The following is a 23,558-nucleotide window of genomic DNA, read 5'->3' as shown; positions in this document are numbered from 1 at the left end:
AGCCCACTGCGAACCATGAGGCCACGGTTAAACACTTTTAATGTCCTGTTGATTTTAATAGGTGATACTGAAGCACAAGCTTATGTCTCTTCTGTTGACATTAGTGGGATCTTAACGTCCCTCCCTTTGGTGCCATGGGCTCTCTCTAAGTTTGCTTCTGAACTGATTTTAATAACAGCACAAGTGAACTAGCTTGGGGAGTGTTAAATAGAATCATATGAAGAAATTGGCTTCTATTGTTCTGTGGCATTGCATTTGATAGTGTGAGCCTGAAGGCACAAGCCAGTGTAATTGTTTGACAGCCTGTATGCCTACTGGAAGCAAAGTGAAAAGAGCCTAGTATTTTGTATACCTTAGTGGAGCAGGCCGTATGTTTGTATGTGCCTACTGAAATTTACCAACAGCAGCACCTTACTTACAAGTGCAGTCCTGCACCATGTTTAATCACAGGTAAGTTTCACTCTGTTCCATGAGGCTTACTCCCCATAAAGTGAATTTTGAATTGCAGCATTTGGATACCAGTCGGGGCTCAACTATCTCTGAAAGTCAGCTCTAGGTTGGAGAAATCTGATTCCTTGATACTCAGGTCCAAAGTAGACATGATGTTATACACATTTTTGCATTTAGAGAGCTACAAATTATTGGAATCACGGTAGGGTCCAATGGGTGATTTCCTCCTGCTGTAAACAGCAGCTTCAGAGGAGGGATTTTATTCAGGATCACAACAAGGGAGGAAAAGGCTAATTTTTCCCTCCATGCCTGTTGACACCAGCCTCACTGAATGTCCCCAGGTTCTAGTATTTATATGAGAAAGAGAGAGTGCTCTCTGTGACTGCTTTCTGTATCATGCATAATTTTATACAACTCTGTCATATCCCCCTTTATTCATCTTTTCCCCCCAAGCAAAAAAAGTGCTAAACATTGGACTTTTTCAACCAATCATTTTGGCTACCATTTTCTTCACCATTTCCTGCTCCACATCTTTTTTTTGATGTGTTGCAACCAGAAATAGACTATTTCAATAGTAGACACACCATACCATTTCAATAGTACACACACCATAGATTCATATAACAGTACTACAAACTTGACAGTTTTCTTTCCTATCCATTTCCTAACAATCCCTTGCATGAATTTCACATATTTCACAGTTGCTGACACTGGGTCTGTTCTCCCTTCGATTGGGAGGCATCACTTGACCTCCTCTTGCCTTTTGGTGCAAGAAGAAAGCTTTGGTGGAAGAAAGCTTCCATGGCTAATGTACAGTTTTCTTTCCTTACAGAGCTTGTTGAAAATTCTCTGGCCTGACATCCTCCAGACCAGTGGTTTGGAGCCCAAGTCTTGATACCAAGGGCTTGCATTCACAGCTAAGCTATGGGAGAAATTGCCATACTTGGAAGCTCACTGTAGTGACCCTACTGCAAGGCAATGCAGATCAGCTACCTGAAACTTACAATGTCAGTTCAGACAGATGACCTTATGCAATAACAAAACCTTGCAGAGTTTCCATTCTGTTCCATTTATTTGGTTCTACAAGATAAGCCGGGTGACAACCTCTAGTGTGACAGTTAATTTTAACCTCCCTATCAATACACTGCTGCAAAAAGTATTCCATTGTTATCATGAAGCAAGGCGGCTTGATATCATTTGTACTAGTACAGCTATAAAAAGGGAAGGCATAGCTGGAAACTGACGCAAGCTTGAAAAACCCAGGAATGACGTTATCACTGTACAGGCAGGCAGATTAGAAGTAGAGGCTCTTCAAATATTAAGAATCCAGTTGAAGAAATCCAGCATGCTCTTGTTAGTCATGTCTTCTCCCTTACTGAAGAATTTTTCTGTCATGCGGAGGAGTATATAGAAGAAATGAAGTCACTTTGGCACAGGAAAGAGTGTCCACACAAACACACACAGAAGACAACGTGATTTGGGACAGACTGTTGCTGTTTCCATAAATCTGCATGAGGGTCATGACTCACTATGACTCTTCTTCTTCCATTCTGTCCCTTTTTACTGCCTGGCCAGACGGGTAACAGGCAAATTACTGATGTTTCCCTAGCTATATTCTTATAGGCCTTGCTCTTAATACTCTCTGTACATATGAGTTGCATTATACTTAATTTGGCCATATGTCCAATTTACTCCAGCAAGCAGTTGTTCTCCATGGTAGCTCAGTGGTACAGTACATGCTTTGCATGCAGACTCAGGTTGGGTCTCTGGCATCTCCAGGTGAAGCTTGAAAAGCCCCTTGTCTGAAATTCTGGAGAATCATTGTCAAATATGTAGACCACAGGTAAGGAATCTGTGTTCCTCCAGATATTGTTGGAGTCTAATTCCAGTTCCCATCAGCACCAGCCATCATGTGCAATGGTCAAAGATAATGGGAACTGGAGCCCAAGAACATCTAGAGGGCCACATGTTCCTCAGTCATGTGGGGGTGGTGAGGTTGGCTTGTCTCTCTGTAGACAGTACAGAGTGAGATGGACCAATTGTTTGCTTCAGTATAAGGCAACTTCCTAAGATATCAAGTCAAGGTCCTTCCCACCTGCACCACATGAGATCCTTTAAGTGAAGATACTAAGTCTTTAACCTGCAACCTTCTACAAATAATTATGTGCGTCATCACTATTTCCTTCTCCAATGGATGAATACCTGTGTTTGTTTGCCTGGGCACACTATTTGGCCACTGTTCAGAATTGACACTTGAGCTCTTCTTCACTGGAGGTATTTAAGCAGAGGCTACATAAATATGTTGTCAGAGATCTTGCTACTGGGTTGGGTGAGGTGACCTCCAAAGTCCCTTCCACCTCCACCATTCTGTGATTTTCATATTCACTGAAACTATTTTTCTTTTGATAAATGCAGGGTGTGTCAAGTACAGGCAGCAGCAAAGGGAAGATTCCCACCATTCTTAATTTTCTAAATTGATTCAGACATGCCTGTTCGCCTACCCAAATGTTAATGCATGACAGAGGAAGACTTCAAACACTGAAAAGGTCACCATGAAGCAGAAGGGAGGGGCAGGAACGACAGGTTGCATTACTAATGAACCTACCTTGCAGGAGAATAGGTGCAGGACAAACTTTGCATCTTTAAACAGAGCTGGGGCTACGGAAGAAATTTGCTTAAGGATGGTTACTCTTTCAGGAATGTCTGTAGATGTAGGAAGAACTTATGACTGAAGGCACAGTGATGCTAAGAAACTGTGTGTGTATATACGAATATGTATTCTTTCTCTCTCTCTCTCACACACACACACATACACACACACACACACACAGAGAGAGAGAGAGAGAGAGAGAGAGAGAGAGAGAGAGAGAGAAATGGTGCTAGTATATTATTTACATGCAGTCATCTGCTGGCATCTCCAGGTCTCCCCATACCAACATTGTTTTAAAAAAACACAATCTGAAAGTGTTTTACTCTGTGGTAATTCCTGACAGAATTTCAGAGACTGTTCACAACTTAGGGGGCCAAACCAATTGCACTGGTAGATAGGTTCAGAAGCAGCCATCGAAAGGAAAGAACAAGTTAAGAACCAAGCCATATTTCACAGCATGGGTTTGCTGACTCAGGCAGTGAAGAAAGCACATCCATCCTTAAAAATGTGCACTTCTCAAATTCTCCAATGCAGTTCTCCAGCCAAGTAATGTGTGCAAAATCCATATACTATAGTATAGTGGATAAAAACACATGCATTAAGGAATACACCAAACAAAACTGAATTATTAGGGGAAACTGTTTTGCAGTAATGTATTGGGTAAAATGACATATGTATTAGTAGAAATTAACACCAAAAAGCTGATGAATTTTCATGAGGACATAAGAAAATTAGCAAACTGATGTGGAAATGTGGAGAACTGAACGTAAGTTTGGAAAAATTAGAAACTGAGAAAACCCAGAATTGACCAATTCACCCATAACTAGTTTCAAATCATGCTCTCTACTAAGCATTTTTTAAAGGTACAAAAGCTAAGCATAAGTATGACATGTGAACTTATTCATTAGCTGATTGGTCTTTTCTGAAAAGATGTTGATGTTGCCTTCACAGAGCAAGACTTTCCACATACCTTTTTTCCTGGATAGTCAGGTATGCAGGATTATGACCATCAGTTTCAAGGCCAGGGCAATCTAATTTATGACCCATCCAGGATCGTTTTGGGTTTTTTTATATGAAAATGAGAAGTTGTACAAAATGCTGCAAAAACCTAGCTAGCTATTAATCTATCACTTTGAAAGGTGGGATATACATATTTTAAATAAAAGGGACAAAAAATATTGCTTTTGTTAATTGGCAGCCTCCAAGAGCAAGTATTTAAAGCCTACCTTATAAAGCATGGTTAAATATATTGTCACTTCACAGGATTTTTATTGCTATTGCTAATATGCCTGAGCTCCCAGTTTCATTAAATACATCACCCTGCATTGACAAGATCTGCTCCTAATAGCATGAAGCGGCCCACTGCCAGCATTTAATTTATTGGCCATCGTTTATATGACCAAGCCTTACAATAATTAAAATGCAGGCATGACTGCTGCTAAATGATATTGCTTTCAGTAGCTCATTGCCCATGATATGTCTTCGTATGTTAATGCATTTCAGAAATTCAAGTGACAAGTGAGGCTCTGCGGAAAACAGCAACGTAGGGTGTGTTTCTGGGAAGGAAGGTCTTTAAAACACTCCCTTCTCAAGCAGGCACCTTCCCAGATTGTGCAGGTGAGAGAATGAGGGACTAGGAAGATGCCTCTATATCTATTTCTGTGTATCTTTGCAACTTTTTAAGTGTATCTTTACAAGTATTTAAGTGGGGCCCCACAACAAAATGGTGTGTGTGTGTGTGTGCGCGCGCGCATCTGGGAAATGGGCTGAACAGAGTGAGCAGGTGAAAGAGTAGGGGAATGGGAGCAGATGTCAAAAATCTATAACACTAGATAGGTGCTCAGTTTACAACACGTGATGAAAACCACACAAAGGAGAGAGGTGGCACACTGCCAGGCCATGCCTCTGTCAGTGCATCGCTTTGCCTTCTTTACAACCCTCCATGCATTAGAGGATAAAGGTCTGAAGTTGCAAGTCTCCTGCACTCATGGAAGCTCTCCATACTATTTGGATTCCTGCATAATCAGGGTTCTAACTAGTGATGTGAGAATCTGCGCCTTTCAGGTTTTTCCAGTTTCTCACTTTTCTGGTCTGAAGTTGACTTCTCTATATTTCTCTGTATTTCTACATTTCCCCTACATTTCTCTATATTTCTACACTGTATATAAAAAAAGTCCTCAAGAAACTTCTACAGGATTTCAGCGTGAATCTCTCCTAATATATACATGCAAATATACAGTATATATTCTTGCAAACCAATTTCCCCAAATATAATGCATTTTTGTATATTATCTTCACTAATATATGCATTTAATATATGCACACTTTACCCAGGTATATGCATTTTGTACATACTCTTTCACAAAGCTCAGAAGAAAATGCTGGACTAGATGGGCCTTTAGTCCAATCCAAGTCCAGTCCAGTCCAGCAGGGCTGTTCTTACATTATTCTAAAAGAAGCAGACCTTGGTGTGTTAGAACATTGCCATGCCTGCTGACATCTATATCTTAACACCTTTGCATTGCTGTTAACAAATGAGGTTGGAGGTAAAGCCAACAGATGTGAATGAACTCATTATGTAACATGGTAGTCCCAACAAATTTGAATCACACCAGGTTCTTTCTCAGGGGAAATCTGACAAATCCAGTAAGCTGGAAACTGCTTCCTTCCCTTTATACTTGCTTGCAGAAGTCAATCTTCCCCAGAAAGAGTGCAATGTGAAAATGCAGCCATTTCCAGCTTACTAGTATTTTATATTTCCCTTGAGGAAGAACCTGGTGGGATTTGAGACATATTTGGACTACAAATTCACTGAACACATTGTTCGGTTTTACATCTGTTTTCTCCAAGGGAGTGATACACATCTCCTTGCTCCAGACAAGACCTGGAAGTGTAGGGGAGAAATATCTCTGTGTCCTTTGTATTTACATCCACAGAAAAAGAGGACATGGGTCACCCATAAAAAAAAAGATATAGATTTACATAAATTTGCATGCGTTGATTTGAATATTGTGATTCAAACTTACTATTATTTTAATAGAAATAGTATCTATCCCTTCTTGTTGTGCTCTCTCTTTAAACTGGACTTGGACTCTGGCCACATCCCTCCAAATTTCCTTTCCTCTGTAAAACTGAATACATTTCATATGTTCATCCTACTTGCATGCCTGCTTTCCCTGCTTCTTTTGGAAGCTGTGGCCCCTCACATTTCAGCGGAGAGACTTCCTTCTGAGTAAACAAGCATAGCACTGCATTATCATTTTCCTAGAGTTCAGCAGGACTTACACCCTGATAGGACAGATTTTGCTAGTAAAGGAAAATAGCACCCTGTTTGCTAGAATCTGAGCTCGGATGTGCAGGCTGGGTCTGTAAGGCAATCAAGACTTGCTGTCAACAAGTATTAGCAATGGGAAGAGTTTACCAGCAAACTGTAGTCAACAGGTTTATGTACACACCATGCCATCTTCACAAGCATTTCCTGCCTCTGTAGATAAATTGAAGCCCTACTTTGACCTGGAGGTTGATTCAGTTGAAATGTGACATTTGACCTTGGCTCAGCCTTAGCTCAGTGGTACAGCAGACAGTCTCTTTGCCAATTATTTTTATTGATTTTCCCATTTTAACCCAATTGTATTAATTTGGAAATAATTGGTATAATTTTGTTTATGTACAGCAGACAGTCTCAATTTAACCCCTGGTATTTCTTTTGAAAAGGATCTCAGACAGACCTTTGGAAATCCTTGCAAACGAGAGCAGATTGAGTAGGCAAACCAATAGTCTGACTCAGTCTAAGTGGGATTCATACACTTCTAGGCCACATAAATAATATCTACAAGTGGCACACTCCAGTCAAAAGGTATGCAGAGGGTCACTTGGGAAAAAATCCCTTAGAGACATCATCGGAACAAGTTCAGCGGTTCAGCAATTGCATCATATTCATTACAGCAGGCAGAAACCAGGAATATCATACTCGTGTAAGCATTGCACTTGTCTGTAATTGCAGTGCAGAGAGGGAGGGAGGGAATCGTGGAAGTTGATCTGACATAGCCCTATTCCAAATCTAACTTGCATGACTCTCCAGTGGAAGAATGCAATCTGCTGGACTAATGTAGTCCAGCTATTCCATTTTTATTCCCTCCCCCCCTCCTCGTGCTTCTGCAGTATGTTTACAAGCAACCAACAGCTGCTAGGATGCCAGCAATTGCTCCCCAGGGATTACGATTAATAGTAAATCTGTATCGTAGCTGGCTCTCCAGGAGAACCTCCTCCCTTCTCGAGCATGCTTAAGGATGGCAGCTAAACCTAACTGGTGACTCAGCTACTCAAGAGATTTGGTCTCATTACTGTAAACTAGCCTATTAAGGTGAAAGTGTTGTCTTTTACTTAACAACATGCCAGAAAGGAAATAGTGTGTTGCAGAGTGAGAACAGGACATTTAACATTGTAACAATACTCCCTAGGAAAAAAATGGTTTGATTTGGTAGAAGGGGATGGGGAGATCAGGATACTGATTTATGAATGGGACATACCACAATGTTATTGACATTCGAGAAATATAATTGCAATTTACAGTAAGAATCCTAAGTCTGATTGATATAACTCTAGAATTGCATTGTAGGATGTCTGTAGTGGAAGTGAGTCTACAGTAGCCATCTCCAGACAGTCACCTGGAACATGAAAGGTTTAAACTAGCTGTAGGCAGGGGCAGACTGAGGACAAAATTTGGTGTCCCTCCCCTGTTTTCTGTTCTGCGCATGCTCCCAAGTGCATCCCCTCGGCTTGGCACCCTGTGTAGGGGAATCGCCCGCACTGCCCTAAATCTAGTGCTGCTGTAGAAGCATGTCCCAAAGCCCCACCTCGCTGGCCTCAGGCATTCTGCCTCTCAGACCTTCAAGCATTTATGTGTGTTCTGCTGAAGGTATTTATATGTTGTTGTGGTTGTTTAGTCGTTTAGTCGTGTCCGACTCTTCGTGACCCCATGGACCAGAGCACGCCAGGCACTCCTGTCTTCCATTGCCTCCCGCGGTTTAGTCAAACTCATGTTGGTAGCTTCAAGAACACTGTCCAACCATCTCGTCTTCTGTTGTCCCCTTCTCCTTGTGCCCTCAATCTTTCCCAACATCAGGGTCTTTTCCAGTGAGTCTTCTCTTCCCATGAGGTGGCCAAAGTATTGGACTCTCAGCTTCAGGATCTGTCCTTCCAGTGAGCACTCAGGGCTGATTTCCTTCAGAATGGATAGGTTTGATCTTCTTGCAGTCCATGGGACTCTCAAGAGTCTCCTCCAGCACCATAATTCAAAAGCATCAATTCTTTGGCGATCAGCCTTCTTTAGGTATTTATATATCACCATGCAATTGGGAACCTCAGTAAGGCTTGATAACCTTGATAAACATGGAAGCCTGAGCACAGATACAAGACCATTTCAGATCTTTGTACAATGGTCTGAGAGGAGCCTGTGTGGACACTGGGTATGGGCTTGTGCCTATGTACCTGCCTCTCTACCCACCCCAAAAGACCCTCATGAATTCAGGCAAGTGCATGAAGAGGGATTATATAAATAACGCAATTGCCTTCACTTGCAATACTGTCATAAAGCCTGCACAGTTAAACTGGATTCATATTCATAATGCCTTGTAAACGACTCACAAGTCTATTCTGGCATTAAGTGGTACAGTATATATATTAATGATGTTTTGCATTACTGTACTTTGTATACTCTGCAGAGGTTTGGACTAGATAGCCCTTCCAACTCTATAATTTTAATGGTGTTTTTTTTTAAAAAAATTGCAACTATTTAAATTATATCTATCTATCTCTGTAGCCTATCCATAAACAGATGCCTCAATTAAATTTTTCTGAGGAAGCATGTGTTAAATGAATGTAAATCATTTTTGTGCACTGTTATCAGATCAAGGTGCGATTTTCACTTAAGAGTGTGTGTAAATCATTTAAAAGTATAATTTTGTTTCGAAAAGAGGGAGAGTTGCTAACAGTTCTAAGCAAAGACTCATGTCTGGCAGTTTAAAAATATGTGCAAAACCCCTTTGATTTACTCCTCATAAAGACACAGGCAAATTTCTCTAACTCTCTGCCTGCTTCCTTTCTTTTAGCATGTTATGAAACAACAGCTGTACAAATTTGCTATGGATTAAAGCATTTTGGCTTGTTAAATGGCTTGACGACTATTGTTACAGGATTGCATAAAGGAAAGAAAAACTAACTGATCCACATGCTCTCTCATAAAGACAAGTAAGCTCAATATTTTATATTTGTTGAGTGCTCTGGGGGAAAGAATATCCCTTTTGTAGCTTTTGCAGTTGTGCCAGACTTCCTATGATGAATGAGACCAAATGCATGAGCAAAACTGTATCAAGGGGCTTGGAATAAAGAAAGTGTTCCTCATTGGACTTTAGAAATAGGATGACTTTGACCTCTCTCATCTGTAAAAATGTAAAATATATGAAGAAATTCTGCAGCATTTTCCTCCTCTTTACACATTAGGATAATGAAAAACCTGTTTAATTGACCATTAACCAGTGACTGTGCTTTAGCAGTTATAATTACCCCAGCTAGTATCTATAGGGGTGTGAGTTCACCCATGATAGGAGCAAGCAGAGACTATCACACGGTGCTATCACTCTGACTATCACACAGTGGCAGAGCATCTCCAGTTAAAACGGTAGCTAGCCCTTATGTCAGCACCCAGCAAACCTGGGTTTCTGCTGGGACCCATATGTCCTGGCTGAGTCCACGAGGTCTGATGCCTTGTCTCCCTGAAACCCCCAATCATTAAACCCAACCCCTGTCAACTGTGGAGGTCAGGCTGTGGTGGCCTTTTTGGAGGGGTGCCAATTGGCTGTTTGGCTCCAACTGGCCCTGAGTGGCCACCATCTTGATTTCTAAAATGCAGTGCCCAATGTCTGCCACAATTTCCAGTGTCAGAGGATTTTTTCTGCTAAGAAGCAACATGGAAAGTGGTGCAGCGCAGCTCCGCTGGCGGCAGCGGCTTGCTTGTCCCGGGTGCCAGCAACTCACGTTACGCCACTGCCAGTAGTAGCTTTTACATCGTGTGAAAGATCAAACAAAATGTGGACATTAACAGGTAGGGAAATGTTGGGAAGCTGGAATAAACTGCCATGTGAATGCAACCTGAAAGAAAATTCTTCATCTCATATCACAGGCTCATAAATGAGCTTTTCAAAAAGGGCCAGTGCCAGACAGTGGACCAGATAGAGGATTCATTGTGAGGACTGTTTCTTTTTTATTAAATCCTAGAGAGCATGGATTTTGTATTGACTTCTGCAATGGTACTCTCCTATTATGTATGTACTGTTTTATGTACTCTCCCACTTTATAATTATTTCTTTCATACACTGTATGTTTAAATATTTGTAGCGTATTTCCTCTCTTGCATAATGTTTGGATTTTGTAGTATTTTTCAAATACTTACCAAATTTGTTTTTAAATGCTTGCTACTCTACAAGTTTGGGGAATTGGTGTGTTATGATTCTTTGCCCATTAACATCAGTAAATAAAGCCACAGTCTGATCAGCAAGTATGAACTCAAAGAGCTAAATGCCTCAAACTTTTAATATGATGATGCACTTAATTAAGCATCCTTGGGAATAATTAAGTATGAATGAGTCCATATATAATTAAGGAGACAACTTTTATGATTGATGTACACAGAACTAATTTACCACCTCTGAATTGCTCCAGCACATAGGTATGATTATGCTCCTATGCCTAATTGCTTATACACTCGTTTTATTTTTCAGCATTTCTCTGTGTTTAAATGATTGCTATGTTTTGTCTTCTCACAAAAGTAGGACTCTAATGGAAAAACTCATATTTTTATCAGTCAGTATTTCTGTTACTAACTTTGAGAAAATGCTAAATTAAAGTGTTCTAAGGGCTGCTTATAAAAACAATCTGTTTCTGTACATGCCAGCAGTCCTGATTCTCCCTGGGTACATTTTCATGTTGCAAAATGTAACTTGTGAACTGGCTAATGACTAACAAAGTTAGTAGTAATTAATGTCCCTGATCAAAGTAGCAGTTTCACACCCAGTCACTGCAATCCTGGTATATTCACTTTGCACGCAAGTTGTTGACATCCATCTGTCTCAAGTGTGTATGGAGGTCCTGGGCCACCTAGATGACAAGACCCCACTATTGGCCTCACAGATGTGGTCTAAAGGAAAGCAGAACAGTATGTTTGACACCAGCTTGCCTGCAGGAAGAAGGCATACAAGGCTCCATCCAACCCTCTTACAGACTTCACTCCGGATATGTGTAGGATTTATTCCTTAACCTTTTCTTCTCCCAAAGATGTCCCACAAGGCAGCAGAGGTTTAGGTTCAGGTTCAGAGTTTTCCTTCTCCTAGATGGGCTACCTTCCCAGGTTGACAAGCCCCATCTGCCCCTCACTTTCCTAAACAGCATACACAGAAACTGCCTTCTTGACCATTGGACTCACTATTTGTCTCCTCTGCTCAATGCACTAGAGCCTGTCTTCACATGCAGGGGAAGTCCCTAACTCACTGAAGGTTTGAGACCTATCAGCCAGCCTCACCTGGTGCAGTCATCCAGTCAAAGCCGTTCCTAGGGTGTGGTCACTGTCATATGCTGACAGCATCTAGGAGCCACACGTGAGAGTTGAGTGCAGGGTGGGGACCAAAGGTGGACAAACTACCCCAGGAGGAGCACAACGTGTCCTCCACCAGAAGTACTACCCCTCCCCTAACACCCCATATGCACATAAGAACATTCCTGATAATAGCTAGGAATGCTCACATAAGAACATAAGAAAAATCTGATGGATCAGGGCCTATCTAGTCCTGCATCCTGTTCTCACAGAAGCCGACCAGATGCCTGTGGGAAACTGACAAGCAGGATTCAAACACAAGATAACTCTTCGCTCCTGTGGTTTCCAGCAACTGGTATTCAGATGCATTGCTGCCTTGAACTGTGTGTTGTACTCTATGAAGTAGCCCTAGCGCTAGCATTTTAGTGGTGTCAACAACATGTCTAGATATAATGGCTATGCCCTATCTTTTCATTCAGGAGACCATGAAACTAACTGTTCAGTTTTGTGGTCCATCAAGTTGAGGAACCTCTGTTCCCACTACCACCATTCCATGGTTGTAGAAGAGGCATAGTGGAAATGGAGGGAGGGTGTGATGGGTCCTAAATCAACTTGAAAGAGGGCTGCATTTGTACAATCCTGCACATCTATCCCCTCTCCTTCACAACCAATTGCATAGGTGGAACTGGCTGGAAACATCACTTTAGATCATGTTGTGCAAGTTCATTGTAGGACAGTTTCAATGAGATGGCTGCTGTTTCTTTAGGAAATTATTCAACATTAATTCAACTCCATTGAGTGTCAGATTAACTTAGTATATTAAGTTTAATGGCTGAAAAACAGCTCCCTTTTTAAAATCCTGCTGTTTTGACAGAGCTGGAGAATGAAATGAGGCCTGAGGTTTTAAAAGCCCCAGAAAAGAACAAGAAAGGAAATACATGCTTTACACTCTTTAAAAACCTCTTTTGACTAACTGCTCCCTCTAAAACCTATGTTCATGGCATCAAATATTTACCAAATGGAGGTTTAAACTGCTACAAAGGGAGTCTTGTCTCGAATGTGGGTACTGTACAGGAAAAGTGAGTTGGGGGAAAAAGAACAGCTAACATGCTTGATTTACAGCTTTCTGCAAACTCGGCTTCTAAGCACATCATAGCCTGGAATGGCATAAACAAAGTAGGCTGGTCTCAAATAATTCTGCAGGGTGAGCCTCATTGAAATTATGTGATGAAACACTTTGAGGAGTGGAAGTTTTAAAAATAGAAATCTTTAAAACAAGGCCTCTGTTTTGTGGTTTCTCAAACAATTGGTTTCAAACTGATGGTTTGTCGAAAGCTCTCCCCCCTTCAACATTTATCCTAGCTTCTTCTCTGGGGGCTTTCCCAAACAGTAAACAAGCCAACCAACCACACTTTACTTTTCGGAGCCACACTGCAGATGTATTTACTTTAGAATCTTAAACTCATTTAACAGTCATTCCCTCTGCTCTGACCAAGGAATTCTATTTCTTTGAATAAGACTAGAGATCTAGCCTCTGCACTCTCACTCTTCACTCAGTCAGACTGGCCGTCTAAGCTCTGTGATTGAAGGAAACCCTCTAGGCCGCTATACCAGTCTGAGTTTGGTCAGCTGACTCACCTGGAAATGGTCAGCTGACTTCACAAGCTAATGAAGACACACCAGCATCTAAAGAAACTATCCTCCCAAGTCGGCTTCTCAGTCTTCTGGCTACCTCGTTGCTTCAGCAACAGCACCATCCACTGTGTCATGTATTACCCACTACTGACCTCCAGCCAATCCATCTGGCCTATCTGACTATTTGTGTCAGGCTCAAAGGCCTAACACTATTAACCTATCTCCTGATGGAGATTCAGTTGTAGACTTTCTTCCTTCAAACACATACACACACACACACACGCTGCAAAATGCATCTGTTCAAAGAAGGAACACTAGCTAAAGTTGCTATTTCCTGCTGCTGAGTCAGATACCAGTTTTTGCATATTATTTTCTGGTATACATTTTTCTTCTTAAAAATTGAGTCATCTTGAGCATATGGAGAAGGCAGGATATAAAAATTAAAATAATAAAATAAACATCGCTGACAAGGATGCACATGTTCCCCTCTGTATGGCAAGGCTCATTTCCAACACTGTTATCACACTGCTCGAAAAAAATAATGGAGGATATGGTTATCAACAGTTACTAGTCATGGTGGCTATAATCTCCCATATCAAAACCAGTATGCCTTTGAATAGGAATCGCTAGGCAGGGTGGGATTGTTATTCCACTCATGCCCTTCTTGGGGGCTTTCCATAAGCATCTAGATGGCCACTATGAGAACATTATACTGGAGACTAGATGGGCATTTGGTATAGTTAAGATCAGCCTTATGGCTTACTATCTAAATCCACCATGGCTATACCTGGACGGGGGGCAGAAAGCTTAAATAACAGAAAGGTCCAATTCACCAACTTACACACAGAGACCGTGCCTCCCTAGCCTAATTGCTTTTCTGCCAAATACAATATTGCTCATAAACATGCCTTAGGCACAAAACATTTGAAATCAGTCCAATCCAGTATGTTGGTTTTGTTTAGCCCTGTGCCTAATGGGTAAGGTCCAGTGCGGCTTTTGTTCAGAAATCTATATAGCATCTCCATACAACAAGTGAGGAAAACAAAAGCTGTCACTATGCCTCAGAGAGCGCTCATTTTCATTCTTTTGTTATAGCTTCTGCATTCCTAGTTTTCCATAGAACTCCTAGTTTTTTTGGGGGGGGGGTATTTGATCCCCAACAAATAATTTGTTCATTCCCCTGTAGTTTTTTGATGGACATACCCAAGTAATTGGCAAGTAACCAGTTAGACTTCTGCATAAAAGCTGCCACCAGAATTTGTTGAAAGTGAATCATCCTGAATGAAAATTTGCATGAGGCTTCTTTGTGTGTTATGAAAAGAGGACAACTATTCTGAACTCATTGGTTCCCCAGCCTGACTTTGCCAAGGTAATGCAAATGCAGGATCAGGAGAAAATTGGTAGGCCTTATCTGATGGTGTATTTATGCTGGCCACATGACCCGGAAGCTGTATGCCGGCTCCCTCGGCCAATAAAGCGAGATTAGCACCACAACCCCAGAGTCATCTGTGACTGGACCTAACGGTCAGGGATGCCTTTACCTTTACATGAGAAAATTAAAAAATTGTCCAGTAGTACCTTAGAGACCAGGGACGCGGGTGGCGCTGTGGGTTAAACCACAGAGCCTAGGACTTGCCGATCAGAAGGTTGGCGGTTCGAATCCCCGCGATGGTGTGAGCTCCTGTTGTTCGGTCCCTGCTCCTGCCAACCTAGCAGTTCGAAAGCGTGTCAAAGTGCAAGTAGATAAATAGGTACCGCTCCAGCGGGAAGGTAAACGGCATTTCTGTGTGCTGCTCTGGTTCGCCAGAAGAGGCTTAGTCATGCTGGCCACATGACGCGGAAGCTGTACGCCGGCTCCCTCGGCCAATAAAGCGAGATGAGCGCCGCAACCCCAGAGTCGGTCACGACTGGACCTAATGGTCAGGGGTCCCTTTACCTTTTTACCTTAGAGACCAACTAAGTTTGTTCTGGGTATAAGCTTTCGTGTGCATGCACACTTCTTCAGATACACTGAAACAAAAGTCACCAGACCCTTATATATAGTGGGAGGGTGGGGTGGGGTTTTTCTCAGAAGGGTAGTGGGAGATGGGTGATTGGCTCAATGGGTATGGTAAACTGGCGACTGTCAATGATTGCAAATAGCCCTACAGGAAAAAGCAAGGGATAGTATGCAGATGACAAAAAATAGCTTTAGCATATGTAATAAGATGGAGGGACGCGGGTGGCGCTGTGGGTAAAATCTGTGCCTAGGACTTGCCGATCGTATGGTCGGCAGTTCGAATCCCCGCGGCGGGGAGAGCTCCTGGCCTTCGGTCCCAGCTCCTGCCCACCTAGCAGTTCAAAAGCACCCCTAAGTGCAAGTAGATAAATTTTGTTGTTGTTTAGTCGTTTAGTCGTGTCCGACTCTTCGTGACCCCATGGACCAGAGCACGCCAGGCACTCCTGTCTTCCACTGCCTCCCGCAGTTTGGTCAGACTCATGTTTGTAGCTTCGAAGACACTATCCAACCATCTCGTCCTCTGTCGTCCCCTTCTTCTTGTGCCCTCCATCTTTCCCAACATCAGGGTCTTTTCCAGGGAGTCTTCTCTTCTCATGAGGTGGCCAAAGTATTGGAGCCTCAGCTTCACGATCTGTCCTTCCAGTGAGCACTCAGGGCTGATTTCCTTAAGAATGGATAGGTTTGATCTTCTTGCAGTCCATGGGACTCTCAAGAGTCTCCTCCAGCACCATAATTCAAAAGCATCAATTCTTCGACGATCAGCCTTCTTTATGGTCCAGCTCTCACTTCCATACATCACTACTGGGAAAACCATAGCTTTTACTATACGGACCTTTGTTGGCAAGGTGATGTCTCTACTTTTTAAGTTGCTGTCTAGGTTGGTCATTGCTTTCCTCCCAAGAAGCAGGCGTCTCTTAATTTCGTGGCTGCTGTCACCATCTGCCGTGATCATGGAGCCCAAGAAAGTAAAATCTCTCACTGCCTCCATTTCTTCTCCTTCTATTTGCCAGGAGGTGATGGGACCAGTGGCCATGATCTTCGTTTTTTTGATGTTGAGCTTCAGACCATATTTTGCGCTCTCCTCTTTTACCCTCAATAAAAGGTTCTTTAATTCCTCCTCACTTTCTGCCATCAAGGTTGTGTCATCTGCATATCTGAGGTTGTTGATAAATAGGTACCGCTTTATAACGGGAAGGTAAACGGCGTTTCCGTGTGCTGCGCTGGTGCTGGCTCGCCAGAGCAGCTTCGTCACGCTGGCCACGTGACCCGGAAGTGTCTCCAGACAGCACTGGCCCCCAGCCTCTTAAGTGAGATGGGCGCACAACCCTAGAGTCGGACATGACTGGCCCGTATGGGCAGGGGTACCTTTACCTTTATGTAATAAGACAAGAATCTAATATCTCTATTCAGACCAGGTCTATCCATACTTTTCAGTTTAGTAATAAGTTGTAATTCAGCAACTCCTCTTTCAAGTCTATTTCTGTTTTTGTTTTGTTTGTTTGTTGTTGTTTTTTAAAACAAGACAGCTGCTTTGAGATCGTGTATTGAATATCCTGGGAGATTGAAGTTTTCCCCTACTGGCTTCTCTGTCTTGTGATTCCTGATGTCAGATTTAGGTCCATTTATCCTTTGGCATAGGGTTTGGCCTGTTTGTCCAATACAGAGAGCTGAAGGGCACTGCTGGCAGATCTACAGCAAACCTTTTTGGAACTAAAACTGAGATATTGGATTCTTGTCTCATTACATATGCTAAAGCTATTTTTGGTCATCTGCATACTATCCCTTGCTTTTTGCAGGAGGCAGGGGAGAGCTGAGCCGGCAGAGAAATAAGAAATAATGAGAAATGAGCCCTATTGAATTCAATGGGACCTACTCTTAGATAGGTAGGTTTTTGCCCCCTTTGTCATGTTTAGAGTAGACCAGATGAAGTCATTGGGATTCAAGTTAGGACTAACTTAAATCCTATTGATTTCAGTAGGTCCACTCTTTCTGGATCCAGTTCAGAGCAGGGAACGCCATGTTTGCCTAGTTACATTTAATTTCTCCCCGTGACATAACCATGCCAGTTAAAACACAATAAAAACACAATAAAAGGCTAAATTCTCTCTTCGCAAAAAAGACACTGTTCACGTCCCATTGCCAGAAAAGTCCCCAAATAAAGATTAACAGTGTGCCATGAAGGTCAACAAATCTAGAGCATTTTGCATCAAACAAGGAGTATACTTTCAAGATGACAGTTCCCCAAAGGCAGTTTTCTATCACTAGATCCCTCTCCGTGACAAGGTCAGATGATGGTGAATCAATAAGCAACTGCCACGGATGAGCAGCTATCCTCTTGCTTTATATCCAGCATATGAAAGCAAATTGAAGCCTTCTCCATTGAACTCCAGTGCCATCACCAGCTCCATATGGAAAACAGTATAGAACTGCAGACATATTCCAAGAACAAAGCAGCAGAGAAGAAACCTATATAGTCTGCATTTTGCCCTGGAGCTTCTGTTACTGAAGCAGAAACCAGGGGATGCACCCTGACCTTCTTGTTTACTGTTAAGTCCATATGCCTTTAAGAACTCATCTCAGCACTAGGAAAAATGGGGCAGGCATTTCATTGGGAAGGGAGGATAGACATACAGCAATAACCGAGTGCTGTTGATTTTTACACAGTGGAAAACAAAGGACTTAAACAAGACCGGGGATGAATAAATCACTTTGGCAGGTGCTGAATTACAGTCCACCAGGGCCTTACCTGAGGAGCATAGTTTATGAAATCCTATATTAATCAAAGAGTTTTATGGTGGTGTTTACACCATGCTTTTTACTGTGAATGCATTTGGCACACTTTCAGAATAAAGTGCAAATGCACTGATGTGCCATGGTTAGGTTGTCTGCACCACCTTATTTTCATAAAACCCATCACTGAAAATAAGATTCAGGAGAGTGCTAAGTCTGTGCCTCTCACCATTTGCCTCTATTTCTTCTCATCCACATTCAAGAGGTAATAACTTTTCTATTCTTGCTTCACTCATGTTTAGACAAATGTCTATTCCCTTCCTATTGTGCTGTCCTTCAACCATCACCATTAGAACCTTCTCCCTTTTAGATGAGTAATTGCAAATTCAGCTGTTAATTGGACTGTTTTTAAAAGAAAAAAAACTGAATTTGTCTTTGTATTCCAAACATTCTTCATCTCCGATGTTGAAGCCTTTCTCTTGTTTGCAAAATGTTAGAAGCAGTTTTGTTGTTCATATGCCACTAAGCACACTTATTTCTTGAATGGGATTAATTTCTAATCTCATTCTTATACTGTCCATGTGCACAATTGCACCATCTGTTGGAAGTATGACAGACTTCCAACAATTATGTATTCTGTCTAATGATCGGAACTGATTCATATCTCTTACTAAGCATGTGGATCTTATGCTTATACTTTTCATAAGAATATCTGAAGAGCTCAGAAGACTTTTCAAAATACACACACACTTTTGTAATAGTGCTTGGTTTCTGAGTGGTTTAACTAAAACTTTAATAAATTAACTACTGTGATAGTAAATGCATGCAAATTCTACAGATTTCATTGAACAGAAACTTGTACCATTTGAAACTCACAGTAAAATTTGTTTTTTTAAAGCATTGTCTTTTAAAAGCATAGTTTTTAAAGGCAGATCTGTAATCCATGCCTTCCACAAATGTGTTAAAGGGGAAAGTTGCGACTTAGTGGAGCTTTGGCGCAGAGGATTTTGTGTAGCTCACAAGAATGAGAAGAGTTTATAGACTACGGCTTCATTGAGGAGTCTTTCATTTTCCACTGAGATCATTTTATCTACTGTACTTTTCCATGTATAACACCCCCCCCCCCATTTTGGGGGACTCCAATTTCATAAAATGGCCCAAAGTTGATGAGCTTTTTTTGAGGAGGGGGGAATGCAGTAAATCACTAACCCGATGGTTGCAATCGCTCGCCCCGCTTGCTAACAATCGCTCACATCTGCTATAAGTGTCTGCCCGATCGCCTGCAGCGGAAGTAAATAGCAAGCACAATTGCCGCAGCAGCAGCCAATCCTCAGCAGCCCTTGACACAGCAAACAATCCCACACCCATTTCCCACAGCCAATACAAAGAAACCGTTGCCACAGCCACCAATCACAATACCAATCACCAACGACAGTCTGCATTTCACGGCTGCAACCAATCACCCGTCACCCATACCCACTACCTGTGTATAAGATGCCCCCAGTTTTTAAACCTTCTTTTTCAGTAAAAAAACAACAACCCTAATCTTATACATGGAAAAGTACGGTACTTGCTTTTACAATAGGTATAGAGAACCTGTACCTTTTCAGATGTTGTAGGACTAGAACTCACATCATCCCTGATGATTGAACAAGCTAGCTGGGGCTCATGGGAATGAGAGTTCTACAACATCCAGGCCAGCAATAGACTCCCCATATATGATTTAGTGTGACAGCTCAGCAGGAAAGACACAGAGCCATCATACATTGAGCATCACCAGAAAGATGTGGACAAAGGCTTGTCAGGTTAATTCAGACTAACAATTTACATATCTCATTGCAGTTCTTCTTGCCTTGCTTCTACCCTTGACTCAGTCTCCCAGCCAGCAGCAGTCCTTAGCCTGTCTACTCTTTTCCTGCCAAGAGAACCAAGGTTCCTTAAAAATTTATTTTCTCCCATCCAAACTGACCTTCACAAGATTCTGCCAACTTTCTGACATCTACATTTGTGGCATTCCATAGAAGATTTAAGATCACATATTTTTCTTACATAAAAATATGTAAATGCAGGCCTACAGTGCTGATATCATGATATATTTACAACATGAATCAATTTATAACTCAAAATACATCCTTCTCTTGATGAAAAGAGACATTTGATCAGCATTAAAAAGTCCATATTTTATACTGATGACAGGAAGCAAGCTATAAATTATCCATAATAGTGGCCAATCCTATGCAAATGTTACCCTCCAGGTTAGAGTGGTGTTAAAGAGAAGGGCTAGTCTTGCAATCTTATTATTTTCATTGGACTGGAAAGGACCAGGGATGCAGTACAGCATTTAATAGTCTACCTACTGATGTTTTGGTATAATTAAAAGAGTTTCCAGATTACCTTTGTCTTAGGCAAAAGCAGCTGTTCCAAGACTGAGCAATACTGTGTTGCATGATTTCCAAAGAGCCAGGTGCTATGGCTGTCAGCCAGAACAGAATGACAATTTGGTAATCTGTGCAAGAAAGAGCAGTTTCTGCTCCTCCTCCTTACTGGCTGAGAGAGTTAAGTAAGTCAGCCGATCCCCGAGAGTCTTTCCCTCCCTTTACACTTGTGCTGAACCTGGCAGAAGGGTCTTTGATTCGCCGTCCACAGGATACCAACATAATCAGATGGGAACTCAGATGCACATGGTGGCAACTACATGTAAATAACCACAAAGGAAGAGTAATAACTGTGGGACAATGTGGCTAACCCACTGATTTTATTAATGCCAAATAGTATTTGTCAGTACAGTGGTACCATGGGTTACAGACACTTCGGGTTACAAACTTCGCTAACCAGGAAGTGGTTGCTCCAGGTTAAGAACTTTGCCCCAGGATAAGAACAGAAATCGTGCACCAGCAGCGCAGCGGCAGTGGGAGGCCCCATTAGTGAAAGCATGTTTCAGGTTAAGAACGGAGCTCTGGAACGTATTAAGTTCTCAACCTGAGGTACCACTGTAATTGTCCACGCAAAACCTGAACACTTTGACTCAGAATTGCTACAGACAAGGTGCTAAATGGAGTGAAAGTAGATGCAATCCTTCTGAACAAAGCAGAAAGCTGTATGACATTTCACAACTTCCATAGGCATCTAGTTGGCCACTGTGAGAACAGAATGCTGGAATGGGTGGGGCTTTGGTGTGATCAAGCAGGGCTGCTACCTATGATCTTAGATAACTGCACCCACAGAATGCCAATTAGCACTGAGCTAATTTTCTGAGCTCAAAGGCAAATAGATGACAGGCTGGTTGGTTGGTTTTTTGCTTAAAAAACCTCCATCTTTCTGTCAGACAACTATCTAGTCTCAGGGAATAAAAGTTATATTATAGGAGATGGATGTTGGCTATACAGAAATGTTAGGGTTCAACACCAATGCCTTGCAATACATATACATACATACATCTGGACTGAAAGCAAAACTACAAAACGTACGAGTCTCAAGCACATTGATGGTCCGCGTGGAAGAGTACAGCAGAACATGTTATGGTGGAACATAGGCTTCAGAATTCACCCTCATTTATTTAAAATATCCCTACGCCATAAGGTTGGGTAACCAGTAATTCACCAGAGGTTGGTGGAACACTACTAGATGAGAAGGAATCATGCGACACAAGCAAGTGTTACCTAGTCTTATGAGGATGCTTACTCTGGTCTCTGCTCAGTCAAAGTTGCTCTTGAATTGCTGGTCTGTTAGTTTGCTTCCAGACCTGATCTGTTTCATGCATTCAAAGATTATTAACTATAGCTGAATACCTGCTTGTGTCCTATATATGCCACTAAATGAAATGCCATAACTCAGAAACATCATGGACAGTGAAACTCTCTAGGTGGTATTGCTTTAGTCAGAGTAGACCAATTGAAATTAATGGTTCGAATTTAGTCATGTAATGAATCATAGAATTATAGAGTTAGAAGGGACCATGAGGGTCATCTAGTCCAACCCCCTGCAATCTTTTGCCCAGTGTGGGGCTCAAACCCACAACCCTGAGATTAAGAGTCTCAGGCTCTATCGACTGCGCTATCCCAGTTCATTAATTTCAGTGGGTCTTCTCTGAGTAAATCTTAGTTGAATACCACCCTCTGTTTTCCAACTATGCTCTAATTATAATTTACTCAGACCTGAGGGTGGGTCCTGGTCCTAAATGAAAATGATATCACAAACTGCTCGACTCAATAGTAGGTAATTTATTTTGAAATACAAGGAGGAGTTCTGCCCACAACTATTATTTTAAGTGTTCATTTGCAAACAACAGAAGCTTAGCCTTTATGATGAATGCACTTCAGTTCAGAGTCATCTAGGGAAAATATGGGGGTTTTGATTGCCAAAACACAGAGAAGACTGAGAACAGCCCAGCTGAGCTGGAATTAGTCATGTTTTAATAAAGTCCAAAGCTACAGTACTGTTGTATTAACCAACATGTGCCAGTACATTTCCCTTAGAATGCGCTTTCACCCCAAAACCATGTTCAATTATAGCAGCATTTCATCTTAGTTTTGTCTACCACTGTCTAAGAACAAACATGTGTGTTTCCCATTCAAATACCCTTCCCCCCCTCTTGGAACTGTTGGCTTTCATGTATTCTTATCCGCTCTCACTATGCTGAATTTGCACAACTGTATCTACAGGGTAACTTTAATCCATTTTGATCCTGCAGGAGTCCTGAGACAGAAGAACAAAACATCCAGATTTAGTTTCTGCTAGCTATAACTTTATGAACAAATGAAATCAACAAGGTCCTTAAGGAAAGCAGGGCAGATGCATGTAGCAAAAATGGACTGGGGTAGCAAAATGCTCCCATTGTTAATGAAAAGGGGAATTAGACATGGTGAGGGACATCACAAGACTTTAGGCTAATCAAACAAAAGCTTGTACCTCTTTAATGAGAAAGAGGATTTTGCAGAGGAAAACAGTTATTGGTTGTAAGTGAATCACAGCTATTGAAATCCAAAGCAGCAGTTGAGGCGGACTTCTTCTTTTGTAGTGAATATATTAGCAACAGACTGAACTATCTTTCTTGCCACACCACAGGGGAGCCTGACAGCCCTCCACATGTTCAAAGAATATGTGAGGTAGGTTGCATGAGCTAACCACTTGCCACTAGCAATACACTCAACAACCATGACCACCCCCATTTTGCATGTTTTGGACTCTATGTGCCTAGCAGTAGAACAACAGTCCTTTTCCAAGGATAGTTAGTCATGGGCGGGGTATAAATAATATATGATGATGATGATCTTATTGACATCCTTTGGTTGATCTTATTGACATCCAACACCCTATTAGAATGTGGTTCTTTTTTTGTGTGTTTTTTGGGTTATTGTTTTTAGTTTGATTTTATATGTTGTGGTCTTGTTTGTGAACCACCCTGAGACCTCCGGGTATAGGGCGGTGTATAAATTGAATAAATGATAATGATGATGATGACGACTGGATCAGGATCCCACCCCTTGCATAAAAGAGTGGGCTCATCA

General features: G+C 41.8%; 1 protein-coding gene across 2 annotated transcripts in view; it reads left to right on the top strand.

Moving 5' to 3' along the window:
- Positions 1-23,558, top strand: part of TLR3 (toll like receptor 3) — a gene marked incomplete at its 5' end in the record, with an annotated part of 107,415 nt that overhangs the window by 25,094 nt on the left and 58,763 nt on the right. For both annotated transcript variants that reach the window (XM_083630230.1, XM_083630229.1), the window contains 2 exons: positions 4,604-4,717; positions 9,211-9,349. The remainder of the gene's footprint in view (positions 1-4,603; positions 4,718-9,210; positions 9,350-23,558) is intronic.

This window comes from Podarcis filfolensis (genome assembly GCF_964270895.1).
Source record: "Podarcis filfolensis genome assembly, chromosome: 9".
In the NCBI taxonomy this organism is placed as follows: Eukaryota; Metazoa; Chordata; class Lepidosauria; order Squamata; family Lacertidae; genus Podarcis; species Podarcis filfolensis.
This window is presented reverse-complemented; position numbering and strand designations above follow the sequence as displayed.